Below are 23835 nucleotides of genomic sequence, written 5' to 3'. Positions count from 1 at the left end.
GGCTTTTCATCTATCCCAGGTTTTAAACATTTGTTGTTGTAAGAAAGGAGCACATTCTTGAGGTGTAGGAGTTCTCAAAAATTCGTGCACATGTCTGTTTAAATCTGCTTCGTTGGGAGAGTAATGCCATCGCGTTAATAACACTTGTGCAAGTTTATGGCCCACATTTAATTTGAAGAGTAATTATAACGGGACTTTTCTGAAAACTGGATTTCTTTTCTTGAGCAAAATGTTTCGGAATATTTTAAAAAAAGAGTGGGGTGCCTTCATAATTCTAGAAAGTTCTGGAAGTCAATTTTTGTTTCAGTCAAAACCTCACCTCAGAAGATGTTTTAGAGATGGTGAATTGGGAAGGTTGGGCACCATAATGCTTGGAGGTCAGACCAATCAGGAAATAGAAACAGGATGGCTGGGGACTTAGAGCTCTCAAGTGACCTGGTTTGGAATACTGTGGTTCATTAAGTTCAGTTTCCCTATTGCATATGCAGGCGAACTTCAAAAGAGAGATGGATAAGACTGATCTCTATTTATCCTTTCTGGGTATTAGTTGAATTACTTCATGATGATATTGATGTTCCACAGACTTTTCTGTAGCATTGCATTGAAATACATATCTGAACGTGAAAGCCTAAGGATTTTTTGGACAGTATTTGTCTTATCAGCCCTTTTAGTCTTTATACATTGTCTTTTTTTTTTTTTTTAAAGATTTTATTTATTTATTTGAGACAGAGATCACAAGTAGGCAGAGAGGCAGGCAGAGAGAGAGAGAGAGAGAGGAGGAAGCAGGCCCCCCACAGAGCAGAGAGCCCAATGTGGGGCTTGATCCCAGGACCCCCGCATCATGACCCGAGCGGAAGGCAGAGGCTTTAACCCACTGAGCCACCCAGGCGACCCTATACATATGTCTTTTTCAACATAGTAAATTACAGTAGTTATTTGTTGCCTGAGTTTATTTCAGTTCCACTGACTGAGCACCTGTTACCTTGAAGATACTGTTAGGTACTTTGTAGTGTTGTGTTGGACACAAAAGAGGGCCGAGGCCCCTCAAGGAGCTTGAGAAATGAGTGGGGGGGGGACATATAACCCAAATAATTATGCCCCTGTGCAGACTGAGTGGTGGTATGTGTTACCGCATAGGTAGCAATGGAAAAAGGGGAATTTGTGGAGAGAGTAGCACTGAATTTTGTGTTTAGATTATTGGGATTTAATAAGGTAAAAAACCATTTTAATGAGTATTTTTATTATAAAGAAGATAAACAGTTAATGATCTCTACAGACTTTTATTGAGCACAGACTTGATTAGGGTATGTTATATACCAAATTCATGATCAATAAAGAAGTTTCCTCATGTAAGTAGGAATTGTATGTACATCCAAAATATTGGATAACATTTAAGAGCTATGAAAACAGCTTTTAAAGAAATGATTTTTGCCATAAAACCCCCCAAACCATTTTGGTTTTAAATTGGATCTAGGAGGAGTTAGGGTTTGAAACTTGACCTATACCTGAAATTCCCAAACTTAAACTTGAGCAGTTTTATTTGATAAAAATTTCACTTTAAAATATCATGGTAGCTATTTTTTTAAAGCCTCCCCCCCAGTTAAGGTGAAATACATATGACATACTCATTTTAAAGTGAGCAATTCAGTGGTATTTAGTGCATTGACAGTGTTGTGCAACCTCTTCTATCTAGTTCCAAAACATTTTCAACACTGCAGAAGGAAACCCCAAACCTATTTTAAGTAGTTGTTCCTCATTCTTCCTTGTTCCCTCCCGCTCTCTGGCCTCCCAGTCCCTAATCTGGGATTTGTTTATGTGGATTTACCAATTCTGGGTATTTCATGTAAATGGAGTCATACAAAAGTGTTTGATTTCTTTCACTTAGCATAGTAGTTCATGGTTCATCCATGTTGTAGAATATATCATTACTTCATTCGTTTTTATGGCTGAATAATATTCTATTGTATACATACCCCAGTTTATCCATTCCTCCATTGATGGACATTTGGACCTTTGGTTATTGTGAATAGTGCTGCTGTGAATACGTAGCAGCTAATTTAAAAATTCTCCTGAGAAGGATGTGTTATATGTTCAAAATTACTTGTTCACAAAATTAGTTTTCATTTTAGTAAGCATAATGATGAGTGTGTAGTTTGAAGATTTTATTTATTTACTTGACAGAGAATGCCAAAGCAGTGTGAGAGGGTGAGGGAGAGGAGAAGCAGGCTCCCTGGGAGCCAGATAGGGGGCTTGATCCCAGGATACAGAGATCATGACCTGAACCGAAGGCTGTCACTTAACCAACTGAGCCACCTAGGTGCTGCTATGTATGTGTAGTTTGAGGGAACAAGTAGATTAACTGACATGCTCTTAGGATGGTAAAATGCAGTAAAATGAGACATGAGAATAAAATTGCTTGGCAGAGGGCACCTGGGTGGCTCAGTTGGTTAAGTGACTGCCTTCAGCTCAGGTCATGATCCTGGAGTCCTGGGATCAAGTCCCACATCAGGCTACCTGCTTGGCAGGGAGTCTGCTTCTCCCTCTGACCCTCCCTCTTCTCATGCTCTCTCTCTCTCATTCTCTCTCTCAAATAAATAAAATATAATAAAATAGTTTGGCAAAATTAAGGTCGGTATGGGGTTATATCAGTGTGTTTACATGTTTATGGATTCACTTCCTTACTGCATCGAAGGTTTCATGAAGGCGGGGATAGTGTCTGTATCATGTTCATAGTTGTATGATTGGTGCCTAGCATAGTGCCTTTAACATAAGTGGGCACCCAGTATGTGTTGAATTAATGAATAAATACTGCTTAAGTTTTCAGTCAGTGCTAACTTTTTTTGTGGTAGAGGAAGTTGCTGAGACTTTTTTCAGTTCTTTGGCTTTTAGTGGCCAGTCCCATCAGACAGCAGATCTTGGTAATTTGGGACTGAAGGTTTTCCATCTCTTTGAGGGTTTGGTTTGTATTACGTGTAAATTTCCATACGGAAGATTTTTGAAAAATATTTGGAGGAAGGGATAATGGATAGGAACTGAGGATAAGTAGAGGAGTTGAATTTAGAGAATGTTCTAAGAGCAAGCTTGTTAAAGTACAAATTAGATGTTTTGATACTTGATAATGTTGGATACATTTATGACAGGTTTTTTTTATTTTATTTTATTTATTTATTTGACCGAGAGATAGCTAGAGAGGGAACATAAAAGTGGGAGAGGGAGAAGCAGGTTTCCTGCTGAGCAAGGTACTTGTCAACCTGGCTCTATCCCAGGATCCTGGGATCATGACCTGAGCCAAAGGCAGATGCTTAATTTTTTTTTTATTTTTTTAAATTTATTTTTTATTTTTTATTTTTTTAAAGATTTTATTTATTTATTTGACAGACAGAGATCACAAGCAGGTAGAGAGGCAGGCAGAGAGAGAGAGAGGAGGAAGCAGGCTCCCCGCTGAGCAGAGAGCCCGATGGGGGACTCAATCCCAGGATCCTGAGATCATGACCTGAGCCGAAGGCAGAGGCTTAACCCTCTGAGCCACCCAGGCGCCCCAAAGCAGATGCTTAATGACTGAGCCACCCAGATGACCCTATGACTGAGTTGAGACCACAAGTAATCAGAGAGGCAGGCAGAGAGAGCGGAGGAAGCAGGCTCCCCACCGAGCAGAGAGCCCGATGCGGGGCTCCATCCCAGGACCCCGAGACCACAGCCTGAGCCAAAGGCAGAAGCTTTAACCCACCTAGCCACCCAGGCGCCCTCCATGACTGAGTTTTTAAGATTATTGCTTAGTGAGGTGTTTTGAGATTTTTCCATTAAAGGAAATTTAAGTCCCTGGAGTCCTTAGCTATGAGGACAGTGCTAGTTTTGATTTTTTTTCAGTTAATAATGAATCAAACTATTCTATTTAAATTTTCTTTTACTTAATACCTTGCTTCAAGATGAAGATAAACTTCAATAGTAAATAGAACATTTTAAATTGGTTAGTGTTTAATGCATTTCACTAACATTATTTGCCATTATAAAGGGCAGCTTCTGGTGCTATATTTGAAGGTACTGATTGTGTATCTCTAATTTAGTTTGATGTTATAATAATCTTTTCAAATTCAAAGTTTGACTCTCAGGGTTGGTCTGTTCTTAAATATTGACTTTCTAGTCCTCAGTGAGAGTCACTGGGAGGAGTGTGTGCCATATACTAACTGCATAGTATCTTTTCTATTGATGCTTTTTAAGAGGGGAGAAATATCTTAGATACAATATGCATTTTTTTGAGAAATTTGCTTTAGGATAAGATATGTGTAATTTTATTGGATATCACTTTAATACACAACTTTTCCTATGTAAATCTGAGGAACTTTTCCTAGATGATTGTCAAAGTCTTTAATTTGTAGTGTTCTTTGTTTAGTGCTTGAAAATTTGATTCATGTGTTTTTTATAATTTAAGATAATTTTCTCACTTTACAGTTTTTATTGATAATTTTTACTTAAAGTTTTTGTTTTATCTGATGTTAAGTGAGATAATATATTTAAACTCTTAGCACAGTTTTTGGTCCAGTAGTGCTCATTAAGTGCTGATAGTTAACATTTCTTAACACACACGCGTGTGCACGCACACACACACTGATAGGTTATTTTTTATTTCCTCTTTTTTCCTAGACCCTTTTCCCTGTGCTAAACTTAGACACTGAAAGTGAGTAGGGACAGGGAGGAGATCCAGTTAATTAAACCTTGCTTAGAGAAATTGGAATACTTGTCTTAGACATTTTTATTTTATCTTCTATTCTTTTCAGTGTTAACCTCCTTTCTCATATTTTTCTAAATAAAAGTACTGAAGGTCACTTGCTTTTATGTTTTTCTACTTTCTGGAATTAAACTGTTACTCAGTATGGTGTGAAGTTGGTTGATTTGCTAACCATACTAAGTATAATTGGATATTTAAATCAGTATGAAAAAAGGGAAGTTGCTTCTATGGTTTCCTGTAGAAATTTAATGGTGTGTTTGTATAGTGCATTAGGTAGTGTATATGAGGAGAGGATTACTGCTGAGCCTTACTTTCATACCATAGGTCAACTTTTTTAGACTTGAATGCAGTGAGAATATGTATTTGGTGATCAAGTCACTGACAAACATTTCAGTTATTTCACTTGGAAGAATAATTTAATATTTTGTCTCTTTGACACTTCCTGATAGGGGTAGGTGCTCCTGGGGATATTAACAGAATTTTGTGATGGATCTATCATATGTAAGAGCATTGCTATACCTGCACTTTCTTAGGTTTTCCTGTTTGCCAATACAAAAGGGACATTTTGGCATATTTTTTAAATTTAGTAGAAGTAATACTGTAGTATTTATATTACATGTTATAAAAATTAAAACTTGGGTGTTATGTACATGGCCAAGCAATTGTGGGTCTTGTAAGACCTGTATCTTCGGCGTTTAAGGGCATTTAAGGTGTTAATTTAAGGTAAATTGTAGGATCAGTTTATCGTATGACTTGCCTTTCCCTGTGACAGCCAGTAAACTTTGCCAATAATCGTATGTATTTTTAATGAGGGCATATCCCAAGCTCTGCTTTTGAGTTTTGCTCTTTATTTATTTCTTTCAGTAAAGTGTGATCATAAAGACATTTTTGGTAGGAAAATGTGAAATTTGTTTTTCTTTGCAGAATGTAATGAAGTACTGGTACATAAAATGGAAGCCTACTAAGACAAGATATGCAGTTGTGTTACTGATTGTGAACTTAATGCGTCCTTTACTTTCCTTATTAGTATTGAGTAGTTCGTGATTCAGTATGGTGATGTTTTATTTTAAATAAGAGGTGGGGTTGAGGAAGCCATAAGAAGGTGAAGTCAGTTGCATTACTCGTAAGAGTTAGGAAACCCGAGTAGGTTGAGCCTCATTTGATAGTAAGCTGCAGTTTGACTGCTCACAGCAGTAACATAAATACGAGAGGTGTCGTCTAAAGCTGTCCTGGTGGGTCAGGGGAGTAGACACAGCAGACTTGGCAGTAAGCCTGGCTTCTAAAACAAAATCCAAGTCATCAAATTTGCCCAGGCATGCCATATGAGGTTCAAGTAACACTGGAATTTAAGAGGAGTAAGTTTGTTCATGGAAGCTTTAAGAGAGTCACAAGCAAGAGTAAGCATTTTAACAGCCATAATTTTAACTCAAATATAGTATGGATCTGCATATATTTTAGCATTTCTGGTAATGTTTATATAATTATAATAAAGAGCTCTCACCTGCTTGCCTGAATTCAGTAGACTTTAGAAGAGAGGAACAATTGGGCCTATAAGATTTAAGTAGTATGGTCTCTGAACTTTCTTTCTTTAAATTACTACCTGAAATCTAATAATTGGGACAGTTATCCTTTGTGTAAAGGAACTACATGTCTTCGAAAGCCAGAAAATCTCTGGTACACAGGAGAAGTAATTTTGAAGTCTCCGTTTTCCTACAAAATGTAAAGTTTGAATATGTTTTATGTTACAGAACCAGGTGATAGTTTTTGATTTTTTAAAATTTTCAGTGTCTTAAAATAATTTTTATATTTCTAAATTCTGTGGTAAAAATTAAAAAAAATTTTTTTTTTTAATTTTTTGGGAGAGAGAAAACCAATGATGGGGAGTGGCAAAGAGAGACAGAGGGAGGGAGAAGCAGATTTCCTGTGGAGCCACCTGTGTGATGCGGGGCTCGATCCCAGGATCCGAGATCATGACCTGAGTGGAATGCAGCCCCTTAACCGACTGAGACATACCCTCTGTGGTAAATTTGTATCAGCTTTGCTGTTTATTTTAATTAGAAAAAAGGATTAAATGAGCTTTGAAATTAATATTGAGTAATAACTTTTCACTATTGTATCATATGAAAAAATATTTCTAAAAACATTTTTTCCATGAAGGTAATTAATCATTGGCCAGAACACGTTAATGGGCAATTTGTGAGTTGTACTTAAATATAAATATTTTTCAGTACTGTTTTTAAAAAGTTGTTAAATTAAAAATGACAGGAAAAAAAATGATATTCAAAAGTTGTTGAAGCTAAGTGCATCTGGCTGGCTCCCTTGAAGAGCATGTGACTCTTGATCTTGGGGCTGTGAGTTCGAGCCTTACCTTGGGTGTAGAGATTATTGAAATAAACAAACAAACTTAAAAAAAAAATTGTTGGGGCTGCTTGGGTGGTTCACTGGTTAAGCGTCTGCCTTTGGCTCATGTACATTATATGACAATCATATAATAGCTCCTGTAATGGTCTCAGGGTCCTGGATTGAGCAGAACCCAACTCCCCTCCCCAGCAGGGAGTTTTCCCTCTGCCCCTCTCCCTACCCTGCTCGTGCGCCTACATGCTCGCCCTCTCTCTAATAAATACATAAAATCTTTTAAAAAATTGTTGATGCTGATGTTAGCTAAGTGGGAATTTACTGTATGTTTTAAAATTTCCTTAATAGAAAGTTTAAAAAAATGACATTGAGAAACTCTTCAAGTTCCTTAAGGTGTTAGATTAGGATAGGAAAAATGTTATTTTTGTTTTGTTTTGTTTTGTTTTCAATTTGAGAGAGAGTGAGAGAGAGTGTGCATGTGAGCACACAAGCAGGGGGGTGGGAGAAGCAGACTCGACTGAGCAGGGAGCCCGACGTGGGACTCAATTCCAGGACCCTACAATCATGACCTGAGCCAAAGGCAGATGTTTAACTAACAGAGCCACCCAGGTGTCCCAGAAAAATGTTTAAAAATAGCACTCTGAGGGGGCGCCTGGGTGGCTCAGTGGGTTAAAGCCTCTGCCTTCGGCTCAGGTCATGATCCCAGACTCCTGGGATGGAGCCCCACGTCGGGCTCTCTGCTCCGCAGGGAGCCTGCTTCCTCCTCTATCTCTGCCTGCCTCTCTGCCTTCTTGTGATCTCTGTCTGTCAAATAAATAAATAAAATCTTAAAAAAAAAAAAAATAGCACTCTGAGGAGCGCCTTGGTGGTTTAGTTAAGTGTCCAGAGCTCAGGTCTGGATCTGGGGTCCTGAGTTCAAGCCCTGTTATTAGGCTTCTTGTGAGTCTACTTAGAACAACAACAAAATAAAATAGCATTATGAAGTTAATAGGATTTGCTGTTGCATGTAATTAAAAAAAAAAAAAAAAACTGGTTTAGCTGGGCACCTGGTAGGTTCAGTTAGTGATCTCCCTTCTGGGATCAGGCTCAGAGCTCAGCAGGGAGTCTGCTTCTCTCCTTCTGCCCCTCTTTCCTGCATGCTCAGGCACTCTTTATCTCAAATAAGTAAATAAAAACCTTTTAAAAAATAAACAAAAACTGGTTTAGCAAATAAACAGAATATAAAAATCAGCTGTGATATGTCTGATTTACAAAACCCATTTCTCTCTTTAATTAGTATTAGTAGTGGTACGGTGAGATGAGTTAGTGCACAGAAATAAACAGTGAACTGATCTTTTGGTGTGCTTTCAAGTAGATATTTTTTAGGAATAAGCATTGGATTCTTGGTTCCAGCTCAGGTCGTGATCTCATGGGTGTGATCAAACGCTGGAGGCCTGGAGGTGTGAACCAGATGCTGCTCAGCGGGGGTCTGCTGGAAGATTCTCTCCCTCTACCCATCTCCCCACTCACACTCTCTCAAATAAATAAATAAAAATATTTTTTTAAGTAATTTTTAAAAATTTAAAAAAATTTTTAAAAAGATTTTATCCGCTTAATTAGAAAGTACACAGAGGGTGGAGCCTGAGGTGGGTCTTGGCCCATGATTCCAAGACCCACGACCCCAGTGGAAATGAAGAGTTGGAGGCCCAACCAACAAGCCACACAGGTGCCCTGGTATTTCTTAATTTTTAAAATGTTTTCCAATATTTTAGGGGTTAGAAAAATTCACTTATTGCTTAGTAATTTAGGGACTTGATGATATTATTATTATTTATTATTACTTTGTTTTTTTAATCGAGGCTCAGCACCCAAGACAGAGCTTGAACTCAGGATTCTGAGGTTGAGACCTGAGCCGAGATCACTCATCAGTCACTTAACTGACTGAGCAACCCAGGCTCCCTAGGCTTGAAATTATTTTTGCAAATATTAATGTTCTATTTTGCTTATATCCATCAGTCTAATATTTATTAAATATTATCAGTTCTCTTGAACTTTTTAGATTTATGATGAAATGAAACTAGAGAAGTTATTCTTTTTTTTTTCCCTATTGATTTATTTATTTACTTGACAGACTTGCAAGAGAGGGAACACAAGCAGGGCGAGTAGGAGAGGGAGAAGCAGGCTTCCCACTGAGCAGGAAGCCTGATGTGGGGCTCAATCCCAGGACCCTGGGGTCATGACCTGAGCCGAAGGCAGATGCTTACCAACTGAGCTACCCAGGTGCCCCAGAATTTGATCTTAGTTTTAAGACTAGTTTTTAAGACTATTTTTTTTTTTTTTAAGATTTTATTTACTTGTTTGAGAGAGAGAGAGATTGAGAGAGCCAGTGGGAGGAGGAGGGGCAGAGAGAGAAGCAGACTCCCAGTGGAGCAGGGAGCCCAATGTGGGACTTGATCCCAGGACCCTAGGATCATGACCTGAGCCGAAGGCAGTCGCTTAACTGACTGAGCCACTCAGATATACCCTCTTTGTTTTTTAAAGTAGGCTCTGTACTCAGTGTGGAGCCCACCTGGGTCTTGAATTCAGGATTCTGAACTGAGATCAAGAGTCACAGATTTGGGCGCCTGGGTAGCTCAGTGGATTAAGCTGCTGCCTTCGGCTCAGGTCATGATCTCAGGGTCCTGGGATCGAGTCCCACGTCGGGCTCTCTGCTCAGCAGGGATCTCAGGGTCCTGGGATCGAGTCCCACGTCGGGCTCTCTGCTCAGCAGGGAGCCTGCTTCCTCCTTTCTCTCTCTGCCTGCCTCTCTGCCTACTTGTGATCTCTCTCTGTCAAATAAATAAAATCTTTAAAAAAAAAAAAGAGAGTCACAGATTTTAACCAACTGAGCCACCCAGGCACCCCAAGACTAGGTTTTTAATCCTGGTATGTAATTTATAGTGATTAACTCATAAAAATAGTTGACATGTAAAGTTTTTTGATTTGTGAACATTTCAGAGCAAACAAGGTCTACGCCTTGACATTTGTGAGATCATATTGAATACTAAAGGAATATAAGTATTAAACTTGTCCTTTATAAATGGAAAGCCTGTGGGGAAAATACAGGAAGTTTCATCTAAATGTTATTTCCTCATTTTTTATTGCAATATACACGTTTTAAGGAAACCTTGTATTTCCTCTGCTATTAATACTACTTCATGGCTTTCACCTCCTTTCAGTAAAGGATTTCAATAAAAATGACATTTAGGAAAAAAATGACATTCAGAAATTGTTGAAGCTAAATGATATATGAGGACTTAATATTATTCTATCCTCTATGTTTGAAAACTTTCCTAATACAAAGTTTTGAAACTTTTTTGACCATAATGCAAAAAGAGTAAGAAATGCATTTTATGTTTCAACCTAGCACAGGCATATGTGTTTATACACAGAAAACTGAGATAGAAATTTCAGATAAAGCAGTATTTACATCTATTATGTGACATAACCTTGACATTTTTTCCATTATATTAAAAAATTATTCAGACCTTCTGTTTGAAAAACAGAGTTTTAGGAAATGGTTTTATAATACTGATTATATGTTAGGTCATAGAGATGTTTTTGTTATTCAGGCCATATTTCCTTATGTCTTTAGTCTTTAATACTTTTTTTTTAAAAAGATTTTATTTATTTATTTGACAGAGATCACAAGTAGGCAGAGAGGCAGGCAGAGAGAGAGAGAGGAGGAAGCAGGCTCCCTGCTGAGCAGAGAGCCCGATGCAGGACTCGATCCCAGGACCCTGAGATCATGACCCGAGCTGAAGGCAGCGGCCTAACCCACTGAGCCACCCAGACACCCTAATACATTTTTTAAAATTATTTTTTATTGGATTACTTTATTGCTATCTTTTATCGGGTTACTTGGTTGCTAAATTTTGTCGGTTCCTGAATATGAGTTTATCTCCTCTTTTTCTCTGCTCTGTGACCCAACTCAAATCTTGGTCACCTCCTGTTTAGATTTATGAAATTTTCTCTTCAAATTTTATTCCCCCCCAATTATTTTTGAAAGTCACAGCCAAGTGGATCTTTTGATTCCTGCTCCTTGAATCTATACCCTGCCTCCTCACTGGTCTTTCTCATTATGCTCTACCTATTTTATAATCCTCATTATGTTAATAACAAGTTTATCATCTTTAATTTTATTCATCTTTTTTCAGTGTCAGTTTGAAACCTTTTGCTCTACCTGAATTGCCTCTGCCTATCACATGGCCTTTCATAGTTTTTCTCTTCTGTGAGTCAGTTTATAAACACTATTTTGAGGACTGTCGAGCTAGGTTTAGGTTTGTTATGGTTGTGTGACATTGCTAAAAAACACAGAATAGTTTTTGGCTAATGATCCTTTCATTTTATAATAGAGGATATTGAGGTTCAAGTTTATTTGCCAAGGGTCATTTAACCAGTTAGTTGCAAAACAAAGACCCAGGACCTCTGACTCCTATTCCTTTGTTCTCTAAAAAGTTGCTTGATTTCTTGAAAATTGTAGAGTTATTTTTGCACAGCTTATAATTTTGATCATTTTTGTAACTGTTCCTTTTTGTACTTGTGTTCTATTAGGTTTATAGAACTGTTTCTGTTCTATTACATAAATACTTAATTTAATTGAATACCTGTTATGTGTAAAGTTTTTTATGTATATATTATCCCTAAGTTTTATGATAATGATTACTTCCACTTTTTTTTTTTTTTTTTTTAAAGATTTATTTGTTTTAGAGGGAGAGAAAGCGAGCTAGCAAGGCCGGGTAGGTGGGCAGAAGAAGAGGGAGAGAGAGAACCTCAAGCAGTCTCCCTGCTGAGCAGGATCCCACAACCCTGAGATCCTGATCCCTGCCTAAACCAAGAGCCAGATGCTTAACTGACTGAGCCACCCATGTGCCCTTGTTTTATTAGTTCTGTTTTATATCTGAAGAAACAAGTGTCGGGTTTGACCATCTGTAAAGTGGAAGATAGGGCATTTGAACCCTGTTTTTGTTTGTTGTTTTTGTTTTGTTTTATAGTAATCTCTATACCCAACTTGGGCTCGTACTTACAACCTGAGATCAAGAGTCATGTATTCTACCGACTGAGCCAGCCAGGCGCCCAGGCCCTGTTTTTTTGTTTTGTTTTGTTTTTTGTTTTTTAGGCTCTTTCTACTATGTCTCTTGCCTCTCAGAAAGTTTAAATACAGATATATTCAGGTTTTCCTTTTGTGAAACCAAGACTCATGATGAGCACGTGAAATCAAAATATATGTGGGCTAGGGCTTACGAGTTACTTGTGTGTTCTTGTGACTAGATTTTCTGATTTTGGCTCAGAATGGCTGCTTGAGGGGTGATGCTTCTGCTCTTGCCTGTTCTAGAAATTTTTAAATGGTAGCAGTATTATAGCCAGGCCAATAGAAGGTACTGCACAGCTAACTGTGCTAGGCCCGAATTTAGATGTTAGGCCTCTTTTCTTTGCTTCCTTGTGGATCTGGAGGTCAAGAGGTCATGCTGTTCTAGGTTTTCAGTAATGAGGACTTGGCCTTTCTCTTTAACAAGTCCCTCCCCTGTTGTCCTGGTTAGGGTCTGTTGTGTGAACTTTGCAGGCTATTTTGCACTTATGATTTAAAATTTAAAGCATTTTTTGACTTGTCAAAATTGCTCTAAACCTAAATGAGGGAAAAGTTAAGAATTTAAAAAATGTGAAATTACTAGTTAGGGGAGTTTTTTTGTTGTTTGTTTGAAGTTAACATTTGCTTTTATGTGTTCCAAAAGATATGTATGTACTATTTATTTCTTTTGTTGAATTTTTTAAATTTTTATTTGTTTAAAGATTTTATTTACTTGACACACAGAGAGCATGCACAAGCAGAAAGAGTGGCAGGCAGCACTAAGCAAGGAGCCCTATGCGGGGCTTGATCCGAGGACCCTGGGATCATGACCTGAGCTGAAGGCGGATGCTTAACTGACTGAGCCACCTGGGTGCCCCTCTTTGGTTGAATTTAGATCTCAAGTAAAATTGATTTATGTCTATAGCCGACTAACACTGATTCAGTTTTTTTCTTTGATATTTTGGTCAGTTTGCTATCTGTTACCTACTCTTATCTCTCAAGATTAGTACTGCCATTTGGGCTTCTCTTTGTGTGCTCCCTACTTCTTTTACACATACCCAGTTCTTTGAGCTTTACCAGAACTCTCCTTTTCAGAGCAAAGGCAAGAAAGCTCTTTTGTTATATTATCTAATAAATGTTGGCTGATAGTTATTTTTGAAACTTCATTGACTTTTTATCATCTGATCGCTATTTGAAAGAAATAGTAATACTTTAAATTTTCTAGTTTAAACATATACAAAATAGTTATATTTGGGGTTGATATATTTGGTAGGGGGAAGAAAGAGATACAAACACGGCTATGCTTGGCTATTTTCTTTTTAAGAGCGAGGAAGAACTGTTCCAGAAGCCTACAGCAAACTTACCCTTTCATTTCATTGACCAAAATTGGGTTACATTCCCTTTCCTAAATTAGTCACTGGTAAAGACTGAGGGAATTATTCTTAGCCAGCCAGGCCCATCCCTTGGCCTGAGGATGTGGTTGACTTCCCCTGAAGCATACGGGTGCATGAGAGAAGGATAGATAGATAGGTATGTGGAAAAAATGTATTAGGGAGGAAGGAGAAGATTGAGGAGTGGGGAGGAGAGTATCAACCAAAAGAATCCTCTGTGCTTACTATCCACAGCTTGTTAGCAGTTGAGGAACTTTAAAATGTAAATGCAGGGGCGCCTAGGTGGCTCAGTGGGTTAAAGCCTCTGCTTTCCGCTCGCTCGGGTCATGATCCCAGGGTCCTGGGGATTGAGCCCTGCATCGGGCTCTCTGCTTGGCAGGGAGCCTGCTTCCTCCTCTTTCTTTGCCTGCCTCTCTGCCTACTTGTGATCTCTGTCTGTCAAATAAATAAATAAATAAAATCTTTAAAAAAAAAAAAAAAAAAGAAGCTTTAAAATGTAAATGCAACTTTTATTATGCAGTTACTTTTTTTTGCTTTTTCTTGCTGTATCAAAGTTCTTGGGATATGGGAGCTTATGTAAATTCAGAGAAAGACTGAATCAAGTATGGCTAATAGGTTTCTGTGAATGGTGTGTGGGCTATTTGGGACAGTGAATTCATGTTCCTTCCATGGTACAAGTGGAATCAGAGGGCCATGCATGTATAGGGTAGCATAAAGACAGTCATCTAGTTAAGCCAATCCGGATTTTTCAAAATAGCATTACATGTTTTATTTTATTCATTGTCTTTAAGGCTAGCCTGAAAGGAACCTAGAATTTGTTAAATGGTGAAATAGAAGGATATGTATGTACTGGGAAGAGTAGGTTAAAAACTAGATAGGACTTTGTATGAAATCTTAGAGTAACTGAGAGGGAAGGGAACTCAAAATCATTAGCTGAATAAATGAACAAAATCATTCAATTTTTTAAAAAAGATTTATATATTTGCGAGAAAGAGAGAGCTTGAGAGGGGAGAGGTCAGAGGGAGAAGCAGACTCCCCACCGAGCAGGGAGCCCAACATGGGACTCCTTCCTGATACTCCAGGATCATGACCTGAGCCGAAGGCAGTTGGGTTAACCAACTGAGCCAGTCAGGTGCCCCCAAAACCATTCAATCTTTTAATAAAATTTATTGTATCAATATTATATGTGAATACAGTTCAGTTTATTGGAGTGGACATGTAAATAACGGAAGAAATATCTATGTAATACAGGTACAGAGAGAAGGCCCTCTGAATGCATAAATGACAACTTTTTTTTTTTTTTTTTAATTTGACAGACAGAGATCACAAGTAGGCAGAGAGAGAGAGGAGAAAGCAGGCTCCCCGAAGAGCAGAGAGCCCAGTGCGGGGCTCAATCCCAGGACCCCAGGATCATGACCCGAGCCGAAGGCAGAGGCTTTAACCCACTGAGCCACCCAGCACTCCATAAATGACAACTTTGAGAGGTCAGAGAAGAGGTTACATTGAGCTGAATCCAGTAGAATGAGTTTCCTAGATAGACAAAGGAGGAAGTATATTTTAGATTCATTGATGACTACATCCAAAGACCCAAGTTAGAGAGTTCTTTAATTTGGAAAGGTTGCAGATCAGGCTATAGCATCCAAATTCGGACAGAAAAGGAGAATCTATTTGGTCATAGTGAGGAATTTGAATTTTAGAATCAAGATTGTAGGGAGCCAATGAAGGGTTTGAAGCTGAGGAAGGACACCAAATCTGTGGCTCAGATCACTAGGCTAAATTGGATCATGGATTAAGACAGGAATTGGGGGAGTGGGGCTGGGTGGTAGGGGCAGCCAATGTATCTGAGAAGTGATAAGAGCAGAGAGTAGAGATGGCAAGGTGGGAATAAAGCTGAGATAGATTTAGGGGAAAGAAGTCAATAGGACCTGTTATCAGTTAAGTAAATAGAGGAAGGAGACTAGAATTATTTCTTCTTTTCTAGTTCAGGTCAGTTGTGATAGGAGAAGCAGCATATTTGGAGGTAAGGAGAGGGAAAGTTGATTCAGATATTAATAAAGTGTTTAATAAAATGTTTCAAACATTATGAGAAATTTGGGAGACTTCTATACCAATTTACCAGAGTGATAAGGTGTGGAGACTAAACAAAGTAAAAGGGGAGTTTGGACTTCTGGGGAGGAGAGTGTTAGTTGGAGGAAGGTGACTAGGAAATGTATGGTAAATAAGGGCTGTTTAGTAAGATTTGTTGTGCAGATAAGAGTACTCCTCCTCCGGGTACTGAAGAGGGAGAACACTTTACAATGGAAATTTATGTCCCCTTTATGAAAGAAAAATTTATGCCCTGCTTTTAGGCTGTGAAGGAGAGAGCAGGGTTCTTCCTGTGTCTGCCTTCAGCTCAAATAATCCTTATGTCAAAGTGGCATATTTTGGGGTGGTATATTCTGATCTCCTTCAGTAATAAACAGTACTTATTTAAAGTGTACAGTCTGGGATGGCTGGGTGGCTCAGCCGGTTATAAACGTCTGCCTGCTTTTGCTCAGGTCAGGTTGGATGAGTCCTAGAGGACTCAGCAGGGAGCCAGCTTCTCCCTCTGCCTCCTGTTCCCCCTACTTATGCACTCCTATCTCTGACAAATAAATAAAATCTTTTTTAAAAATGTGTAGTCTGATAAGCTTTTTTTTAAAGATTTTATTTATTATTTATTTTTTTAGAGAGAATATGAGCTGTGGGGGCGGAGAGGAGCAGAGGGAGGGGAATGAGCAGACTCTGTGCTAAGCATGGAGCTTGATGCCAGGATGCCAGGCTTGATCTGACGACCCTAAGATCTTTTAAATTTTATTTAATTTAATTAATTAATTTATTTATTTATTTATTTATTTCCCCGACCCTGAGATCTTGACCAAAGCTGAAACCAAGAGTCAGATGCTCAACTGAGCCACCAAGGTGCTCCTGGTCTCGCTAAGTTTTGATGCATGTATATCTATGAAACTTTTTTTTTTTTTTTTTTAAAGATTTTATTTATTTATTTGACAGAGAGAAATTACAAGTACACTGAGAGGCAGGCAGAGAGAGAGAGAGAAGGAAGCAGGCTCCCTGCCGAGCAGAGAGCCCGATGTGGGACTCGATCCCAGGACCCTGAGATCATGACCCGAGCCGAAGGCAGCAGCTTAACCCACTGAGCCACCCAGGCGCCCCATATCTATGAAACTTTTACTGTGTTTAAGATAGTGAACATATCCATCACCCCCAGAAGTTTCCTTATGCCCCTTTATTGGTCATTCCCTCTCACTCACCTTTCTTTCCCCTCTCCCAGACAAGCACTGAAGGCACTATAGAAAATACGTAAATGAAATTAGGTAATATGGACTTTTTTTTTTTAAAGATTTTATTTGTTTGAGAGAGAGAGAACATGAGCAGGGGGAGCAGCAGGCAGAGGGAGAAGCAGGCTCCCCACTGAGTGAGGAGACCTATTGGGGGCTCTATCCCAGGACCCTGAGCGGAAGGCAGATGCTTACCTGACTGAGCCACCCAGCAGTCCCTGGAGTATATACTTTGGATGTGGGAAACAAAGGCAGAAGAGAAATTATTAAATTTCCTTATTACCCATAGCCTATTGACCAGTCCTTCAAATAGGCAGAGTGACATTTCTCAAGGTACTCAACTGCCTGATATTAATACTTTGCTAAGGGCAAAAGAATCTTAGCCCGATCCCCAGGATCTTGTAAGTTTACTTTAACATATAAAAATTCCTTTAGAAATTTCCTTTGTCTTTAAACCCTCCCAAGATCCGTGTTGGTAATCATCCTCCCAAGCATATGACCCACCAATATACATCTGAAGGGTCTCGTGACTAGGGTTTTATTGGATGGTAGCAAATGACCTTTTCCTAACAATAGTTAGCTCCCTGAAGGTCCTGGAAACCTTGCTTCCAAAATTTCTTAGAGACTTAACCCCCTCCCTTAAACCCCTCCCATTTTGAAAGTATATCATGGGTCACTCCTCATGACCCCAGTGCAGCTCTTTCTACCAGTGGGTCCTGTCCCTGTGCTGTAATAAAAACACCGCTTTGACTAAAGATGTCTCAAGAATTCTTTCTTGGTCATTGGCTTGAGACCTAACCCCACCAACCTCACCTATATTCCATAACTACATCACTTTGTCAGGGGAGCAGGGTTAGCAGGTTCTGAACTTCTTTTATTTTTATTTTGAGAGAGAGCAAGTCAGGGGGGGTCGGGAAGAGGCAGAGGGAAGGGGAGGGAGAGACTCTCAAGCAGACTCCCTACTGATCGAGAAGCTTGATCTCCCCAGTCCTGAGATCATGACCTGAGCCGAAATCCGATGCTTAGCCAACTGAGCCACCCAGGTGCCCCTGGGTCTGACTTCTTTTAATGGGCATTGTTATTTTGAGATTCTTCTATGTTAGTTTATCAGTAAGTTATTCATTTTTATTGGAAAATAGTTTCCATTGTATGCATATGCCATAATTTGTTTATCCATTCACCTGTTGATGGACTTTTAGATTGTTTCCAGATTTTGGCTATTATAAACAAAGTTGCTGTAAACATTCATGTGTAAGTATTTATGTAGACACATATTTCCTGTACTCTTGGATAAATACCTAGGAACAGAATGGTTAGATTATATGATAGGTATAAGTTTAACTTGATGAGAAACTGCCTAACTGTTTTCCAAAGTGGATGTATCCTTTTACATTCCTCTTAATGGAAATACATATCTGCACATCTGGTATGGTCAGTTTTTTTTTTTTTTTTAATTCAGGCATTTTAATAAGTGGATAGTAGTTATCTCCTTGTATATACTATCTCCTATAGTTTCATTTTATATTTCCTCAGTGTATACGTATATATACATATAATGTGTGTGTGTGTATTTATAATTCTTTCTATGTGCTTTTTTTTTAACCATCTGTATATCTTTTGGTGAAGTGTCTGTTGAGATTTTTTTGCCTATTTTAAAAAACCCTCAAATTTTGAAATAATTATAGATTCACAGAAAGTTGCAAAAATATATGTACAGAGGGAGGTTCTGAAAGTCCTTCACTTAAGTTTCCACCAGTGATAGCATCTTGCATAGCTATAGTATAATATCAAGGCCAGGAAAATGATTTTGTTACAGCCCGCCAAACTTACTCACATGTCACCAATTTTACATGCAGTTGTGTGTGTGAGAGAGAGAGAGAGAGAGTGTGTGTGTGTGTGTGTGTGTGTGCGCTTCTGTGCAATTTATCCTGTGTAGATTTGTGTAACCACCATCATAATCAAGATACAGAACTGTTCCATTACCACAAAGTTCCATCTCACTAACCCCTTTATAACCACACCCACTTCCCTCCTTCCTCCCCACCCCATTATCTAATTCCTGGCAACCACTAATCTATTCTCCATCTCCATAATTTTATTTCAAGAAAATGTTATATAAATTAAGTCTTACAGTAGTTAGCCTTTTGAGTTGGGCTTTTATCACTCAGTATAATTCTTGGATGATCCTTCCAAGTTGTTGTCTGTATTGTTTGTTCCTTTTTTTTTTTTAAAGATTTTATTTATTTTTTTGCCAGAGAGAGAGAAAGAGAGACCACTAGAGAGGGAACACAAGCAGGGGGAGTGGGAGAGGAAGAGGAAGAAGTAGGCCTTCCACCAAACTGGGCACCTGAAGCGGGGCTCAGTCCCAGGACCCTGAGATCATGACCTGAGCCGAAGGCAGATGATTAACCGACTGAGCCACCCAGGTGCCCCAAGTTTGTTCCTTTTAATTACTGAGAAGTATTCCATGATAGGAATTGTATTACAACTTATTATGTTATTTCCACTTAATGGGCTTTTGTGTATAAAGTAACTATGAACAGTTATATACAGGTTTTTGTTTGTAAGTTTTCATTTCTCATTTAAATGCCTAAAAGTACAGTTGCCTCCCAAACTCCCAACAGTTTATAAGAAACTGCCAGATTTATACATGCCCACCAGCAGTGCACAGATTACCCAGTTTCTTAGCATCTTAGTTGGTATTTGGTATCATCACTATTTCTTATTTCAGCCATATTGATGGGTGTATGATGATATTTCATTAGGTTTTTAATTTATATTTCCCTAATGGCTAATATTATTAAGCATTTTTTTAATCCTCTCTATATCATCTTTGGTCAAGTGTCCAAGTCTTTGCCTCTTTTATTTTTTTTCAGCTTTTATATTTTTATTTGTATTTATTTGACAGAGAGAAAGAGAGATCACCAGTAGGCAGAGAGGCAGGCAGAGAGAGAGGGGGAAGCAGGCTCCCTGCTGAGCAGAGAGCCCGATGAGGACCCCAGGATTCTGGGATCATGACCCGAGCCAAAGGCAGAGGCCTTACCCACTGAGCCACCCAGGTGCCCTCTTTGCCTCTTTTAGAGTAGGATTGTTTTCTTATTATTCAGTTTTGAGAGTTTGCTACTTTTTTTTTTTTTTTTAAGATTTTTATTTATTTATTTGACAGAGCGAGATCATAGGTAGGCAGAGAGGCAGGCAGAGAGAGAGGAGGAAGCAGGCTCCCCACCAAGCAGAGAGCCCGATGCGGGACTCGATCCCAGGACCCTGAGATCATGACCTGAGCTGAAGGCAGAGGCTTAACCCACTGAGCCACCCAGGCACCCCGAGAGTTTGCTACGTTTTTGGTCACAATTTTTTTTATCACTTTTATGCTTTCCAAAGAGTTCCTCCTAATAGATGTCTTGTCTTTTCATGAACAGTGTGTTTTATAGAAGCTTTTAGGTTTTTTTTTCCCATATGTATGATTGAAGCTTTTAGTTTTGGTAAAGTTTGATTTATCAATTTGTTCTTTTATTGATTGTGCTTTTGATGTGACATCTAAGAAGTCTTTGCCTAACCTAAATTCACGGTGATTTCCTCCTCAGTTTTCTTTTGGGGGTTTTAAAGTTTTGGGTTTTACATTTAGGTCTACAATCTATTTTGAGTTAATTTTTTGTGTGTGTATGGTGTGACATGTGGACCTAAGTTTGTTGTTTGTTTCCATATGGATATCCGGTTTTTCCAGGCCCATTTGTTGAAAAGGCATTGCCAGCATTGCCTTTGTACCTTTGTCAGAAATAAGTCCACCATATGTATGAATTTATTTTTGAACTCTGTTTTATGTTAAAATGTGTCTGTCCTTTATTGATACTATGCTCATGATAACTGTACTTTTAGAATCACTGGAAATCGATATCACTTTTCCAGCTTTGTTAGTTTTCAAACTGTTTTGGCTATTCTAAATCCGTTTTGCTTTTGCTTTCCCATGTAAATTTTGGGATCAGCTTGTCAATTTCTATTGGGAAAAAAAATCTACTGTTTTTTTTTTTTTTTAAAAGATTGATTGAGAGAGAGGAAGAGCAGGCGCGTGTTTGTGTGTGCACTTGTGCACACGCAATGGGGGAGGGGCAGAGGGATGGAGAGATCTCAGCCTGACTCTCTGTTGAGCATGGGGCTGGATGCAGCTAGATCCCACTACCCTGAAATCACAGCCTGAGCCAATAATCAAGAGTTGGATGCTCCTCCGACTAAGCCACAAAATCTGTTGGAATTTCGATTAGGATTATGTTGAATCTATTTTTTTAAAGTAATCTTTACTTCTTTTCCCAACATGGAGCTCAAACTCATGACCCCCAAATCAAGAGTCATATATTTTACCAGCTCATCCCACCAGGTGTTCCAAACTATGATGAATCTATAGACCAGTTTTGGGAGAACTGATGTCAGTATTGAATCTTCCAACCTATAGATAAAATTTTTTATTTTACAAAATAAAAATATTTATTTAACAAAGTATTTTGTTAATTTCTTATATATCATTGTTATTATATTGCTGTTATATAATTTCTCTCAGTAATATTTTATGGTTTTCAATGTGTAGGTCTTTCAGTTGTTTAAGTGCTTCTGTGAACATTGATATACTAAGTTTGTGGACATGTTTTCCTTTCTCATGGGTATGTGCCTAAGAGTGCAATTTCTGGGTCATATATTAATTCTGTGCTTAACTTTTTTTTTTTTTTAAAAGATTTTATTTATTTATTTATTTGACAAAGAGATCTCAAGTAGGCAAAGAGGCAAGCAGAGAGAGAGGAGAAAGCAGGCTCCCTGCTGAGCAGAGAGCCCGATGTGGAGCTCCATCCCAGGACCCTGAGATCATGACCTGAGCTGAAGGCAGAGGGTTAACCCACTGAGCCACCCAGGCGCCCCTGTGTTTAACTTTTTGAGGAACTGCCAAACTGTTTTCCACAATAGCCACACTATTTTACATTCCCATTAGCAGTGCACAAGAGTTCCTGTTTATCCACATTCTCACTAATACTTGTTATTTTTTGTTTTTGGTCTCTCACTATGGTTTTAATTACCATTTCCCTAATGACTTGTGATGCTGAGCATCTCTTCATGTGTTCACTGGCTATTTGTATAACTTCTTTGGAGAAATTTGTATCCAAGTCCTAAAAATAGTCCCATTTTAAAATTGAGTTGGCTTTTTGTTGTTCAGTTGGAAGAGTTCTTTATATATTCCAGAGACTTTTTTTTGGTTATAACATATACTATATATAGTACATTCTTTTTACATTGTGTGCATTCCATCCTGGAACCGCCCCACCCCCCAAAACTCATGGTTGATTTTGTGTTTTTTTTAAATATTTTATTTATTTGACAGAGAGATCACAAGAGATTTCTGCCTACAGAGAGACCGGCAGAGAGAGAGGGGGAAGCAGGCTCTCCACTCAGCAGGGAGCCTGATGTGGGGCTCTATCCTGGGATTACGACCTGAGTGGAAGGCAGAGGCTTAACCCACTGAGCCACCCAGGCGCCCCGCTTTTTTTAAAATCTGCATACATTAAAGTTCATTCTTTGTGATGTACAGTTCTGTGGATTTTGACAAATGCATAGTGTTATGTGTTCCTTACCCTATTGCCATATAGAAAGTTCCTTATCTTAAAAATCCTCCCATGAGTCACCTTTACAGTCACTCCCTCTTCCTTTTATGTCTAGTTTCTTTCACGATGTAAAATGTATTTAAGTTGCATCCATGTCATTATATGAATTAATAGCTAGTTCCTTTTAATCACTGTGAAGAATTCCACTACAGATGTATCAGAGTTAGTTTATACATTCATCTATTGAAAGACATCTTGGTTCTTCCTGATTTAGGCAATTATGAATAATTCTGTAGTGTTAGACACAGGTTTTTGTGTGAACCTAAGTTTTTATTTGGTCTTCTTAAAGCATCATATTTTATTTTTTGGGGGTTTTTTTTTTTTTTTCATTTTTCTCTACTTTCTGTTTGATTTATTTTTAGCTTTCATGTCTTCATTGTTGCTTTTCAAGTAGAGGACATTAAGGAGGAGTAATTAACATCTACTTCTTCAGGGAGGTGGATAAAAGTTCATTCTCTATTAAGAGCTGTTCCAGTGTATGGATGAGACCTGAAGCCAGATAAAATTGAAAAATGAGTGAAAAGTGGAGACAATAACAGTACATGACTTTTTCTGAAAATGTATTTGTATTTTTTAGAGGGGGAGAGGCAGAGGGAGTTGGAGAGAGAGTATTTTTTTTTTTTTAAGATGTATTTATTGGGGTACCTGGATGGCTCGGTTGGTTAAGCATCATCTGCCTTTGGCTCAGGTCATGATCCCAGGGTCATTGGGCTTAATCTCATGGACTCTGAGATCATGATCTAAGCCAGAATTAAGAGTTGGATGCTTAATGGACTGAACCACTTAGGCTCTCCTGAAAATTTAGTTTTTAGAGCATGGTGTCTCAGCTTTGGTACTATTGACATTTTAGACTGGGTAATTCTTTGTTTTGGGAGCTGAGTTGTACATTGCAGCATCTCTGGCCCCTACTTGCTTTGTGCCAGTAGTACCCCTTCAGCTATCACAACCAAAACTGCCTCCAGACATTGGCAGTCTGGGGATCAAAATTGCCCCCATCTTAAAACAGTATTTTATTTTATTTTATTTTTTTAAAAGATTTTATTTTATTTATTTGTCATAGAGAGAGAAGCGAGAGCAAGCACAGGCAGACAGAGTGGCAGGCAGAGGGAGAAGCAGGCTCCCTGCCAAGCAAGGAGCCCGATGTGGGACTCGATCCCAGGACGCTGGGATCATGACCTGAGCCGAAGGCAGCCGCCCAACCAACTGAGCCACCCAGGCGTCCCTTAAAACAGTATTTTAGATGAAGAAGAGTGAAGACCCTAGAGAAGAACTCAGATCTCAGGGAAACTTCTTAAAGGAAGTGAGAGATTGAAGGAAG

The 23835-nt window shown here is 38.6% G+C and overlaps 1 protein-coding gene across 3 annotated transcripts in view; it reads left to right on the top strand.

The window, feature by feature from the left end:
• Window positions 1-23835, top strand: part of NFATC3 (nuclear factor of activated T cells 3) — a 135044-nt gene that overhangs the window by 1701 nt on the left and 109508 nt on the right. The window lies entirely within an intron of this gene.

The sequence above is a fragment of the Mustela lutreola genome, chromosome 16, assembly GCF_030435805.1.
Source record: "Mustela lutreola isolate mMusLut2 chromosome 16, mMusLut2.pri, whole genome shotgun sequence".
Lineage (NCBI taxonomy): Eukaryota > Metazoa > Chordata > Mammalia > Carnivora > Mustelidae > Mustela > Mustela lutreola.
Note: the sequence above shows the minus strand (reverse complement) of the source record. Positions and strands in the feature narration are given on the sequence as shown.